At 38.8% G+C, this 10,885-nt stretch overlaps 1 long non-coding RNA gene across 2 annotated transcripts in view; it reads right to left on the bottom strand.

Moving 5' to 3' along the window:
- LOC109270080 (uncharacterized) overlaps positions 1–10,885 on the bottom strand; it is a 529,587-nt gene that overhangs the window by 492,371 nt on the left and 26,331 nt on the right. The window lies entirely within an intron of this gene.

A 10,885-nucleotide genomic window follows, 5' to 3' on the forward strand; every position in this document is an offset into this window, starting at 1 on the left:
TTTTCTAATCTTTTTTGGAAAAAAAAAATCATTAAATACAATTTCCCTTCCAGGGCATTCTATCACTAGAAATCAGGACACCACAAGTTAAAAAATCAAATCAAAGATACAAGTCACATTTATGCACATCAGACAAATCTGCAATGGAACCTACAGCCCCCTTCTCTGTGAGTCATCTCAATACTACAGAAAGGTGTGACCCTGTGTTTCCAGGAGGGCCAGTCATACGGTTCTGCTGTGCAGATGAGTCATAAGAAACCTGGCCAACCGTACTTGACATCCTCAAAACACCTCCCCAAGAGCTGGCCATTTTCTTTCCATTCACTCTTATTCTCTTTTTTTTTTTTCCCCTCATATTTCTTTCCAGAAGCCACCCTTATTTGAATTCACATAACAAGAATATTCTACCTGCTGCCCTATGGAAAGGACAAGAAGACTTTCAAAACTCAGTACAACTACAAAGTGATTCTACTATGGGATCCCTACTTACAAAAGTAAAATCATTTTTTTTTCCTCCACCAGAAAATGGTCCAGATTCTCAACAGTCTCCAGTCTCAGCTTGGTACCATAATTGCCATAAATAAACTTCTTACGCACTAAAACCAGTTTTGCCCTTTTCCCAGGAGGCTTTTGTAAAGCTCAACATAAATTCAGCTATCTCATATGATGCAATTGTGATTTAGGAAAAGCCAAGACCATCATCAATACACAGTTCCATCCTCCCACACCGACAGCCCAATCTAACTGCTGCCAAGTCCCCAAACCCTGAAACTCCCACCCACAAGCTGCCAAACCCTCTGGTTGCCCTATCACTGGCAGATGCTACGATGCTCTGTCAGTAAAAGGTTTGTGAGAAACTGAAAAGTGTACAAAATCAAACAGAATGCAAAGACATTTTTACTGAACTCAGTATTTCAGGATTCTGAAATACTTAATGCTTAAGAATTAAGAGAGATTTGGGGATCCATAGCCCTGTGTTTCTCTGTTTGGCCAACTTTAGGCTACTACCTGCCTATCCTGAAAGAAATCAGAAATGGCGGTTTGAATTTGCAAAGACTTTCAACTTGTGCCATGAAAAGCACCATGTACGTACAACTCTGAAAATGTGAAATTATTTCAATTACGGGGGGACTTGTGTGTGCTATAGTCATTATTTCTACATTGAAGCAATACAATGAACACTCACCTGTGGAGCCAAGTTATTCTGCTAAGGGGGAAGCCATATTCCACTGTCACTGACATGCACCACATTGAGCTGTGTCCAAAGACACTGACTTAGTGACATAATGAGCTGAAATGCTACAACTACAATCAGGTTAGTCCTAAAGAGCTCAGTAAAGTCCTTCGCCAAATCGTGTAAATTTTGTTTCAATCTGGAAAACAGTACTCATACTCTGAGCCCCTCATCTAACATGTGGGAAAACTGAGGCCCAGGAGGCTTAGCAAAATAGTTAAAATACAGACTCCTTGATTCCTAGCCCTGCGCTCTTTCCATTCCCTTCTTCTGTGCCCCAGCCTAATACAAACCCACTCTTCCCACATATACTCTCCCCACCCAAGTCTCACCTTTGTACTATTACCAATGCACTTCAAGTCCCCAGACTGCTTCTCTGACTACCTGAGCTGACCCTCTCTTTTCCTAATGCTTAACTCAGTTCCTCCTGGCATAGCACTGTCCTCTCTAGGACTATGTCCCTAAAACTTGGGCTTCTTGTGCCTCCCAATCACTACCTGCTGTCTGATTTCACTCCACCCAGCCCCCAAACTCTTCTCTGATTCCTGAGTTCCAGTCCTCCCTCAACTAATTCTTACCCTGAAACCTTATATACTGCCGGAGTACATTGCTTTTCTACAGTATCAGTATTCTACTGTGCTGTAACAAATTGCTACACAGTAGCTTGAAACAACACAAATCTATTATTTTATAGTTCTGTGGGTCAGACGTCTGATACAGGTCTTACTGGACTAAAATCAAGATGCACTCCCTTCTGAAAGCTTCGGAGAGAGTTAGTTTATTTGCCTTTTCCAGCTTGTTGAGGCCACCCCCATATATTGACTCATGGTCCCTTCTTCTACCTTCACAGCCAGCAATGTAGTATCTCTCTGATCCTCCTTCCTCACCACTTCTCTTTCTCTGCCTCTTCTGTTCTGCCTCCCCCTTCTACTTTTAAAGACTTTTGTGATAACAACGAGCCCACCAGGACATCTCAGGATATTAAAGCCAGCTGATCAGCAACCTGAATTCCATCTGCTACCTTAATTTGCCTTTGCCATGTGATCTAATGTATTCACAGATCCTTGGGATTAGGACATGGACATCTTTGGGGGTGCCATTAATCATGCTTGCCTGCAGCACCTTCTCCTCATGCCTTGACAGCCTCCACCCCAATCTACAGAAAAATGGTTCTCCATTGTCTGAATCCCCAAATGAGCACTGAGCTCGCTTCATCCTATGTGCCCCAGTGGTCATTTGGAGATTCTCCTTGTAGAAGTCTGGAAAGGACATTGGCCAGGCCACTCCCCAGCCCTCTGTGTACATAGAGCCAGGGAGGGCTGAGCCTAGAAATGGAGAAGAGAAATGTGGGAGCTAGTGTAGAATCCACGGACCCAGAAACAACAGCCCATGCAGTGCTATTGCTAAGACTGGTCAAAAAGAACGTAAACACATAGGACACTGAATGTGTAGACTGAGCCTTCAAAAAGAGATGCCAGGGACCAAACCTCATGGTAGAAATTATGAAAAGCCACTGCATTGTGAGGAAATCTACATTGCACCTTAGGGGAAAAAAAAGCTCCAACTCAGACAACTGTGGGAGACATTATGGAATCAGCCCTAGAGAGTCCTATTAACAACCTTGTAAAGACTTGGTTTTTTTTCAAAAAATTTTTGAAACAAAGATTCACAGGAAGCTGCAAAGATAGAACAAAAAGATCTCATGTACCCTTCACCCAGGTTCTGTCAATGACTGGATCTTACTGAACTATATATAGTACACAACTAAAACCAGGAAATTGGCATTTGTATAGTGCGTGTGTAGAGTTCTTTGCCATAAGACTTATGTTTTAAAAACCATAACTGGACAATTGAATATATGTCGACATTCACCATTCAGAATCCTACAAAGATGGTTCTCAGAAGAATCCACATGTCTGTGCAGTAAAGCACAGAGAACTCAACCAGGGCCAACATCCATGATGTAAAACCACAGGGAACTCTCAGTCCTTGAGACACACCTGCTGGAATGAGGAGATGCTCTTGAAACATTTTCATATGGTTTTCCTCAGTGTGTGGGAATTGTCTTAAAACTTCAGGGATGCCAGCCATCTCTCAGAAAAGAAATGGGAGAGCTGAACTGAAATCCCATCCCAGGGTCTCACTTCTTTCTCTCCATCCCAGGAAAGGATTCAAGAAAAATCCTCTGAATTAGCCCCACAAAGTATCTCAGAAGGTTAGACCTACAATGGCCCCTAGAGACTTCATGGTTTGGTCCTATTCTTTAACCTACACATAAGGAAACTAAGGTCTGGGACATAGAGGAGAGACTGCTCAGTAACACAGCTAGTTAGTGGTTGTCCCAGGATTAGAACCTGAGTCTTCTAACTCTCAAACTGGCACATTTTCTAGTATCCACAAATATATGCTGCAAATACATGCTCCTGAGATTTCAACATGATTTTAAGAAAGAGGATAACATGATGAGTAATGCTATGTGGAATGAATTTGAGTGGGCCAGAAGTTGATATGAGGAAACTGGTGATGAGGCCATTGCAATATATTGAGGAATATATATCATGGCTTCAACTAAAGCGATGGCAATAAAATTGGAAAGAAGCAAAAGAATTCAAAATATATTTTAGAAGTAGAGTCAGGCTTGGCTGAACTCTCATATGGGTCATCAGTAACAAATTTCTACATCATTCAGGGAGACCTAAGGATCCAGACTATGACCATAAAACAGACCAAAAGTGAGTAATCTTTATGGAAGTTATACCTGAAAACTTGGCCTCATTGTCGCTGTTGTTACTAGGATTCACCAACAGCTATTCAGTTCAGATGGTTCCACTTGTCTTGGCAAGCAATACCTCCTGGGTTCACACGTTAATAGATCTCACTTCCTCCATAGCCTTCCTTCCTTAGCCTCCTGCCTAGAAAACTGACGTACAAACTGTGCCCCAGGATTAGGTTCAATTGTACACTTGGGCTTGGATATTGGTGTCCCTGTTTATATCAGCTCGGCCATATCTACCTGAAGTTCTACTTGCAGGTTCAAGGTAGCCCAGGTTGAGTGGCATCTTAAAAGCCTCCTACCCTATGTGCCCAGAAAGGCAAAGAAACAGCAATCCTAATGCTGGTGTAAACATCAGATGAAACCTGAATCATTTAAGGATTCAGCATATGGCTGGCTCATGAATCTACCCCCTTGTACCCAAGATCCTCTGGTTCCCTGAAGAGATGGAATTCTAACCAATTATCCCTGGGACCTGACGTCTTATCTAATGTCTGTAAGCCCTTTCCTGAGACTGGCTTTCCACACACATCCCTCTGTTTCCCACTCTCCTCTGGGACTTGCAATCTGGACACAGACAGCAAGAACAACTGTCAACCTACAGACCTGTTGTTGCTCTCTACATGTTTCTCTTGGATTGGACACTGGACCACATGAGAGTTGGCTTTGCCACATTCCTCCAGGCTTAGTTTTGGTCTTCCCATAGGGAAAAGTCTGTATTGTTTGAACTTTACAGTGGGAGAGGGAAAACAGAATGAGCAACTTTCAAGCAGTGCTAATTGAGAAGTAAATTCATGTAACCACTTTGATGAAAAGATTGGCAAAGTCTTGAAAAGTTAAAGATGCAGATCTCCTGTAATCCTATTCCTAGGTATATGTCCAAGAGAAAGGGATGATATGTCCACCAAAAAAAATCATACAAGATTGTTTAGAGCCACTTTATTATTTTCGTGTGTTTGTTTTGTTTTGTTTTTTAAGTAAACTCTGTGCCCAACATGGCGCTTAAACTCATAACCCTGAGATCAAGAGTCACATGCTCTACCAACTGAGCCAGCCAGGCACCCCTGAGAACCACTTTATTCTTAATAGCAAAAAATGTAAATAATCAAATGTCCCAAAAGGAAAGAATAAACAGATTGTGATACAGCCATTAAATGGAATATCACCAAGCAATTTAAAGAAAACTTATTAATATATAAAACAATGTGAGTGGATCTCAGAAATACTATATTGAGCAAAATAATCCAAACCTAACAGGTACACACTCTGTGATTCCATATAAAATAAGTTTAAAAACAGACCAAAACTAATCTAAACTAGGTCAAAATAGTGGTTATCTCTGGTGGGATATGGGGAGTGGGGCTACTGAATGGCAGGGGCCATGAGGAAACTCTTTAGGGTGATAGAAATAGTCTATATATTGATCTGCGTGATGGTCACATAGGTGTATACATACGTGGAATGTCATAAAATGATATACTTAAACTTTGTGCATTTTACCATATCCAAATTATACCTCAAAGGTATAAAAATAAAAACAAATAACATTAATATGTTATCACTATAAAATGTTTTAAATAAATATAAGCAAAAGGAATAAATCTATCTTTCACTTCCCACCACTCAGATATAACTACTGTTAAATGTCTTTTGTAGCCATGTATCTATTTAATTTACAATTCACACTGCTTTTTTTCTTTAATATTTATTTTTTAGAGAGAGAGAGAAAGAGAGACAGAGAGAATGAGTGGGGGAGGGGCAGAGAGAGAGGGAGAGAGGTTCTAAGGCAGGCTCAGTGCTTGATCTCACGAACCAAGAGACCATGACCTGAGCTGAAGTCGAAGGCTTAACAGACTGAGCCACCCAGGTGCCCCCAATTCATACTGTTTTTTAAAGCAGCTATTTTTTATTAAAAATATTTATCATTTAATTGTTTTTTTAAGAAGTGATCTTCAAACATTTTTGTAGCAGAAACCGTTCTTAAAACCAAACTCTGTGGGAACCCTCAACATACAAATATTACTCTGGTGGGAGCCTATTATTTAGGAAGGCATGCCCTGCCTGCTAGACCTCCTCCACCTACCTCTGGGAACTTCTGAGCCCTCTTAGTAGTGCCCACCCAGCCTCAAACCCCTGACTTGGTTTCATTTGTGATTAATGCATTCCAATTTACAAATGACCCACAGTGCGTCAATTCTGATGGTGGCAAAAATATCAAGACCTGAAAATCCACAGCCTCTTCTCTTTTAGACCTACAAAGGAAATTCCGCAGTTGTCAGATGACCCCATTCACTAATTGAGTCCATTTACTCACTCCACCCTCAATATCCCTCAAAAAAAAAGATGGCTTAGTCCAACCCAGTAATGAGGCCTTTTTGAGACAGGTGCATGAAGAAAAAAAAGACTTGTGAGGTCTTACACTGGAAAAGGAAAGAATTATCAGCTAAAAAAAACAGATCCAGGAAAGGGAAAGTTGGAGAGGAAGAAGATAAATCTGGGTCCAAGAAAAAATATGAAAGGAATTTTGGACAAAGAGGTAGTGGAGCAAATTGGAAGCAGTTACAAAGGATGGGAAAACTTTGGGAGTTGGGGGAATTTGAAATCGTGAAGAGCGCTTGGGGCAGGAAAACTCCAAAATGCCTTTTCCAACATAAGTTTACTAGTGCCCCACCCAATGCTATTTTATTAAATAATACAATATTTTTTGTTGATTTAAAACTAATGTATAACTTCATTATATGCTAATATGTTATATACACTTGTGATTGTTTCTAGACTTTTGATTCTAATCTTATGACCTGCCGATCTATATCTGAACTCGTTCCACACAACAGCTTCATAATGTATTTTAATAACTTACAGGGCAATTCTCCCCTCATTATTTTTTAAAATATTTTTTAGAGGGGTGCCTGGGTTTATCAGTCGGTTGAGCGTCTGACCTCGGCTCAGGTCATGATCTCGTGGTCCGTGAGTTCGAGCCCGACGTCAGGCTCTGTGCTGACAGCTCAGAGCCTGGAGCCTGCTTCAGATTCACGGTCTCCCTCTCTCTCTGCCCCTACCCCACTCATGCTCGCTCTCTCTCTCTCTCTCTCTCTCTCTCTCTCTCTCTCTGCCTAAAAAAAACATTAAAAAATTTTTTAATATTTTTTAGATACCCTTGAATATCTGTAATTCCACCTAAACTTTAGAATCATTTTGTCACATCCCCCAAAACGTGTCATTGGGATTTTGGTTAGAATTTAGAGTAAGTTAGAGGAAATTCACATTTTTATAATTTGGAGTCTTTTTCTCCAGAAATGTGGTCTGTCTCCACTTATTCAGGTCTTCTCTTGTTCCCCAGGAAGTTCTGTTGCTTTCTTCATATAATCCTATTTCTTGCCAAGTTAATCCCTAGGTCCCTGTATATATTTATCATAATTATGAAAGGGATCTTTTTTTCTATTATAGTTTCTAGCCAGTTTGTGTTGGTTTGTGTTGGTTCATATGTACATGTGAAATCAGCATGCATATGTGTATGTATATACATACATGTGTATATACATACATGTGCGTATGTCATATGGTATAATGATATGTATGTACACACATACTCTAACGAGACACAAAAATTCATATTAGCTTTAAAAGGTTTTCATTTGAGGGGTGCCTGGGTGGTTCAGCTGGTTAAGGCCCCAGCTTCAGCTCAGGTCATGATGTCATGGTTGGTGAGTTTGAGGCCCACCTTGGGCTCTCTGCTGTCAATGTGAAAGCCCCCTTCAGATCCTCTGTCTCCTCTATCGGCCTCTGCCCTGCTTGTGCGCTCTCTCAAAAATAAAAAAAATAAAAGTTCCTCACTTGATTCGCTTATATTTTCTAAGTATTTTCTAGATAATGATAATTTTGTCTCCTCCTTTCCAATATTTATACTTATTTCTCTCTGTTTACAACAATGGCTAGGAATAGTATCATACTGTTAAAAAGTATAATAAAGTTAAATATTTTCAGTGGTATTTGGCACCTTTATGTTTCTAAGGTTTTGTCATTAAATAGGTTTACTCATAGTTGCTCATGAATGAGCTTTTTAGTATGTCAAGGAAATCTCCTTACTAAGACTGTTAAATCGCTAAAAACTGGTAAATTGTATTAAATGCCTTTCTGGTATCATGTCCATTCCCCTTTTAGCCTATTTAATGTAATCAACTATGCTAATAAACTCCATGTTGAACAATCCACAAATTGCTAAAATAAGCCCTATATAACATGGTTATGGTATTATATGTGTAACACAGCACAAAAGTCAATTTTCTAATATAGACTATTTACACTGATTTTCATAGGGAGATTGACATAGTTGTGTGTGTATACCAGTTTTGTCAGGTTTAGTTATCAGACTTATGTTTGTTTCAAAAAAATAAATTGAGAAGACTTCTTACATTTCTAATATCCAACATATTTACTGATCAAAAGAAATACCTGCCCCTGGAACATTTCCAGGAATTACCCATAAAATCATCAAAGTCTGGTGCTTTCTGGGTGGAACAGATCTTTAACAATCTTTACGACTCTCTGTGTGGGTCCACTTAGTATATGCAGGTCTCCTTTAATTAATTTTGGACACTTGATTGTTTTTTTCCTTGGAAAATCATCCATTTTATCATCTATTAGCTTGAACGTGGGCATCATTCTCACTTGCAATTCCTTCTCCCTCATATCTGTCATTCCATGCCCATTTCCAACCCTATCGCGGCTTTCCTTTCCTCTTCCTTGACTGGACTTAGAGGTTTTGTCTGTTTTTTCTCAACATTCTCAATGGATTTACCATTCCACTCTCTTTATGTCCACCAATTCTTTAATTTCTGTATTTAACTTGGTGAGCTTCTATCGCCAGTATCCTCAGTTGTATTCGTTGTTCTATTTCTAATATCTTCATTTATTCTTCCCTTGTTTCATATTGAATATTAAATATATGTTTAAGGCACCAAATCTGGTCTAAGTTCTGCTTTGGCCATACCCTTAAGTTTTAGGAGTGGTTTTCATTGTCATTAATGTATACATTTTCTCTTTGCCCCACAAAGTAATTTAGGAGGGTGTCTTAAATTATTCAAGAGTCTACATTGTTTTGCTTTAGTCAATTTCAAAATCTTATGGTATTCTGGTCAGAAACTGTGGCTTATACATTTTCTACTTTGGAATATTAAAGTTTTCTATCTGGTCCAGTATATAATCACATTTTATAAATGTCTAATGTGGACATCAGGAAACAATGCATATTGTCTCTTTATAAGGCATAGAGTTAATATATATCACTGATTTTTCTCAAACTTTATGTATCCTCGTTCTTTATCTACTTATCCTCCACTTACTTTGTCAATACTGTGTTGCTGTGCTCATCTCAAATCCCCCTTGTGTTCATATTTTGGTTTATATATTTCTGGGCTATACCTTCCAGATATAATTATTTCTTATGAATTCTTCCTTTTATCAATACAAAACGTATTACTTTGTTTAATGTTTCACATAATGCTTTTGCCTTGAAATCTACTATTGTCATATATTACCACCCATTTTCTTTGTTCTTCACTATAATTGTTGACCAACTTCATATCTTTAACTCCCCTTGGCCACAGTTAACTGTCAGTTTGGTTTTGACAGAGGCAAAATACACATACAATGAAATGCCTAACCATAAGTGTACAATTCAATGGGTTTTTACAAATATATATACCCATGTTATCTACCACGGTCGCAATCAGGATATCAAACATTTCCATCATCCCAGAAAATTACCATGTACCATGTTCTTATTTCTATCAACCTAAGTTTTACCCCTTCTGTAATTCTATATAAATAGAATCATTCACTATGTATTATTTTGTGTCTGGTTTCCTACACTCAACGTGTTTTGGGGATCTGCTCTTGTTGCTGCATATATTATTCTTTTTTTCTTGCTGGGTAGTATTTAAATGATTTATACCAAAATTTATCCTTCTGTTGATGGATATTTGGGTACTTTTCATTTTGGGACTGGAGTAAATAAAATTGCTGTGGGAATAGCAATTTCTTTTGGATAAATACCTAGAAGTAGGATTTCTGGCCACAGCACAGGTGTATGATTAATTTTATGAGAACACTGCCAGAAATTTTTCCAAAGTGACTGTGCAATTTTATACTCTTACCAGCAGTTTCTCCACATCTTCACCAACAGCTGGTGTTGTCTTTTTAATTTTAGCAATTGTAGTGGGTATGAAATAGTATCTCATTATACTTTTACTTTGTGTTTTCCCTGAAGACTAATGGTACTGACAAATTTCATGTGCTTATTGACTATTTATACATCTTCCTTCATGAATCACCTGCTCGAGGCTTTCACCCATTTTATATTGGGCTGTTTGTCTATTTATTACTGGTTTGTAGGAGATGTGTATTGTAAATATTTTCTTCCAATCTGTGTCTTCCCTTTTTGTTTTTGCTATGATAACTTGATGAGCAGAACTTTTTATTCTGAGGTGCCTAGGTGGCTCAGTTAGGTGTCCAACTTCAGCTCAGGTTATGATCTCACAGTTCGTGAGTTCTAGCCCCACATTGGGCTCTCTGCTGTCAGTGAGGAGCGCACTTTGGTTCCTCTGCCCTCTCCCTCTCTGCCCCTCCCCTGCTCATTCTCTCTCAAAAATAAACATTTTTTTAAAAAAATTTAGTTCCATTTTATCAATTTTTTCCTTTCTATTCAGCGACATTTATGCTCTCTCTAGGACATCTTTTCCTAACCCAAGTTTTTGTTTCCCTCGAGAAGTTTTATGGTTTTGATCTTATGTTTGGATCTCTGATCCATCTCTTAAGTATATTATGGTTTTTTGGTGTTATCTAATACAGAATTATATTGTTAATTGCATTTCCCAAGT

This window comes from Panthera pardus, unplaced genomic scaffold (assembly GCF_024362965.1).
Source record: "Panthera pardus isolate Hobbes unplaced genomic scaffold, ASM2436296v1 HiC_scaffold_20, whole genome shotgun sequence".
NCBI lineage: Eukaryota > Metazoa > Chordata > Mammalia > Carnivora > Felidae > Panthera > Panthera pardus.